This window comes from Pteropus vampyrus, unplaced genomic scaffold (assembly GCF_000151845.1).
Source record: "Pteropus vampyrus isolate Shadow unplaced genomic scaffold, Pvam_2.0 Scaffold37, whole genome shotgun sequence".
Lineage (NCBI taxonomy): Eukaryota > Metazoa > Chordata > Mammalia > Chiroptera > Pteropodidae > Pteropus > Pteropus vampyrus.
Window position 1 is genome coordinate 8,925,334 of NW_011888818.1, and position 3,675 is coordinate 8,929,008.

The 3,675-nt window shown below is 35.7% G+C and overlaps 1 pseudogene; it reads right to left on the minus strand.

The window, feature by feature from the left end:
• Positions 1-73: 73 nt before the first annotated feature.
• On the minus strand, positions 74-192 carry LOC111738363 (annotated as a pseudogene).
• Between the last annotated feature and the right edge of the window lie 3,483 nt (positions 193-3,675).

Genomic DNA, 3,675 nt, shown 5'->3' on the forward strand with positions numbered 1-3,675 from the left:
GAGGCAACCCTTGGTTGACCTCACAGATTGCAAGGACCTTGTCAGATTACAATCCCTTATTTTTTATTTTCTATGCCTACAGCGCCTGGTCTTCCTAGGTGGTCTCCCATCCAAGTACTAACCAGGCCCGACCCTGCTTAGCTTCCGAGATCAAAGGGGATCTGGCGTGTTCAGGGTGGCATGTCCATAGACAGAAACTTTTGATTACTAGTGAAAAACCAAATAAATTCAAGAATCTCTAGATAAAAATTTAAAGGAAAATACTAATTTTTATCCAGTTATTAGAGATATACTAAATAGCCATTCAGAAATGTTTGTGTATATGACAGACTATTAAAAAAAAAAAAAACACTTGATAGTGCATGATAGTAAATTTTCTCCAAAACAAATATGCAAAACAAAATTTCAAGACTCTTAATATTGATGAAAGAAAAATCAACAAATTAGAAGCACTTATTCATGAAAACTGTTAGAACTTTGGTTGGGGGAGGGGAAAGCTGAGTTTGCAGCCTTCTTGCCTAGGCTGCTGCAGTCTGCCCAAAGTTAATTTTCGTGGTAGTTTCACAATTTTGTTGTGAAAACAAAACCAGCAGTGTTACTGCTAGAGAGACAGGCTTGATTTGGGGTAGAAGGCAAAACCCATGACCAGCAGTATCATCAATAAGAGTAGAAACTACCTCAGGAAATGATGGACAAAATCTGCAGCTCAGTTAGCATAAAGTCACTGTCCATGTAGGGGTAAAGAGTGAAATCACCCCAGTGTGAAATCACCCCAGTGTGAAATCACCCCAGTGTGAAATCACCAAATGTGCAATCCTGAAAATGAGAGAATCCAAGAAGAGTTAGCTTTATAAGCTCTCCACATATGTCTGTTTGACTAGGAAATCATATTCATGCATGGGGAATCCTGAGAGGGTCCAGTGGAAAGTAAAAGTCAAGGTATACATACTTGAGAGCTGGCTGAACTTTGAATGGCTTCCCAACCCACAGACAGATATATAAGCAGAGGGTGGAAGCTTTACAGGCTCGTGGTGTTTGAGCTTAGCCTCTGCCCAAATCATTGTCTGAATATTAAGCTATGCAGACACAGGACACTCCTTACTATACTAAGCTAAAAAAGTAAAATAAGAAATATAAATCTGAGCATAGATATCAGTAACTACTACAAAGGAAACCTATTTCAGAGATTAATAATTTCAGAGAAAACTGGGAAATCATAATCTAGATTTGCTAGAGTATAACCAGTCTCATCCAAAATATCCAAACCTCGACAACAACAAAATTAATACGAATAAATAATCAAACAAAAAACTCTAGAAAATTGTGACTTGTAGTCAGGAAAAAAAACAAAAAACAAAAAACAGTCAATATAAACTGATTCTGAGTCCAGATGTTGGATTTAGCAAACAAGGACTTCAGAGAAGTTACTATAAATATATTCAAAGAATTATAGCAATTGTTTAACAATGGAAAGAAAATATGATGAAACAACAAATAGAGAATATTAGTAAACAGAACTAAAAAAATAGGTTCTCAAATTGAAAAGTATAACAAATGAAAAATTTACTAGATGAGCTCAAAAGCAGACTTGAGAGGACGAAAGAAAAAATCAGTGACCTGAAGAAAGAAATTATCCTATTTGAAGAACAGAGAGAAAAAAAGATTAAAGAAAAATGAACAGAGCCTCAGAGATCTGTGAGAAAATATCAAGCCTGATAATATTTTTACAACGGGATTCATATAAATTTACTAAAACTCATTGAACTGTGCACGAAAAATAAATATATTTTATGGTATATAAATTTTACCTCCACAAAGTTTTTTTTTAAGTCTCCACTAATTTTTGTTCTTTTTCATTTATAACATGTATATTATTATTAATTTTTAATATTTATTGCCTATTTCATGCTGAAGAAATATGCAGAGGGAGTGGTAAAAAGATAGACATAATCTTCATGAAATTGGAGTGTGAGGTAAATATTAGTCAGAAAGACAGTGGCCAGGAGGATTTCTTGGAGTCAGACAGGCTACTGCTATACCACAAGGTCCACCAGGACCTGGGAGATTTCTTTACCAGAAAGAATGAATGAAATATCCTTAATAAAATGCAATATAGACTTGAATTTTATGTTTCAGTAACTTACTTTATACTGATATATGACTATAGAACTTACACAAACATTATCGTGGATAAAACTGCCCCCCAGAAAGAGGCTTTGTTTTTTAAACAAGTTATATATTTTTTCAAGTTAAAACCAAAAGTGAGCTCTATAATCACCACTAGTTTCTAGGCTCAGGCACCAGCATTGCCATCTTGCTTTGTTGCAACATCTTTCAAACTGATACCACTTTATCTGCTTTTGTCACATTCTTCAGTGTTTGATGTCCTACAAAGCCCTGACTAGCATTCCAGCCAATATCACTTCATTCTCACCCTTGTTGTTCAAACTCTGCTCACTAAATTCTTTCAGTCTTTAGAATTATGCCTCAGGGCCTTTGTACCATCCTTTCTCTGCCAAGTATACTGTACCCTACCATACTTCCCCTTAGTTAAGGCCTACTCATACCTCAGATTTCACCACAAATATCACTATTTGTAAATTAGTAATATTTTTGCTTCACAAAATATGATAGTTGTTAAAAGTCACGTTAAAAAGACTGGAGTTGTGTCATAATAGTGCTTACTATTATTTGGTTTAGCATTTCAATTATGTCAGGCCTCTGGGTCAAATCGCTTTGAATCTCTTAGTTAATTCCTCAGTGTAACAAAATGGTTTTTGCAACTCAGCCTCACATCCTTTTGCAATTTCAAGGTAGGGAAAAAAGGGGGTAGGTTTGGGCAGAAAATTATTTTTTTCTGGATGGCAGAGACAAGAATATTTTTCATAAAACTCCCAGCAAACAACCTCCTTCACCTCGTTCAACAGAAATTATCAAATGACTACCATAAAATGCAAGGATTTCACAAAGTGAATTTCTGGCAATGAGGAATATGCATAATTATCTAACTATATTTTGCCATCCAAAACAAATTCAAGTTCTCTTGTTAAAGATGAGAGAAACAGCTGTGAGTTGGCAACTAACTGTTTCTGCCATCAGTTATCGGCATACATCTATTTTCATAGTGATTTAATTTCTGTGTCTTCCCCATGAACTCTAAGACCCACAGTGTCAAATACTTGAGGTGGCTTGTTCACCATTATTTACCCAGGATACCACAATATAAAAGTGAAATAAAAATGATCTCTTAAATAATCGTCGTTGTGAAAATCCACATTTCACACAGGAATATTAATGGACATGAAAACAATATGCTTAAACCAGTTCTTTCCTGAGAGTATCCCTCCAAGGGACAGTTGGCAATGTCAGGAAACATTTTTGATGATCGCAATTGGAGGGAGAGATGCTGCTGACGTCTAGTTGGCAGAGGACAGGAATTCTGCTGAACTTGCTACAGTGAGGAGGCAGGCTCCATACAAAGGACTGCTCCATTCAAATTGACATGATATCTGGTCTATGACAACGGTACCAAGGTTGAAAATGCCTGGCTTGCAGGGGGTGGGGGAGACGGTGGGAAGAAAATGCCTGGCTTAAACTTATTTCACTTAATTTATAATATTCTGAAAAATTGAAAAACAGTTTCAGCAATCCCCCTTTTTAAAAAATGTTTGTTTA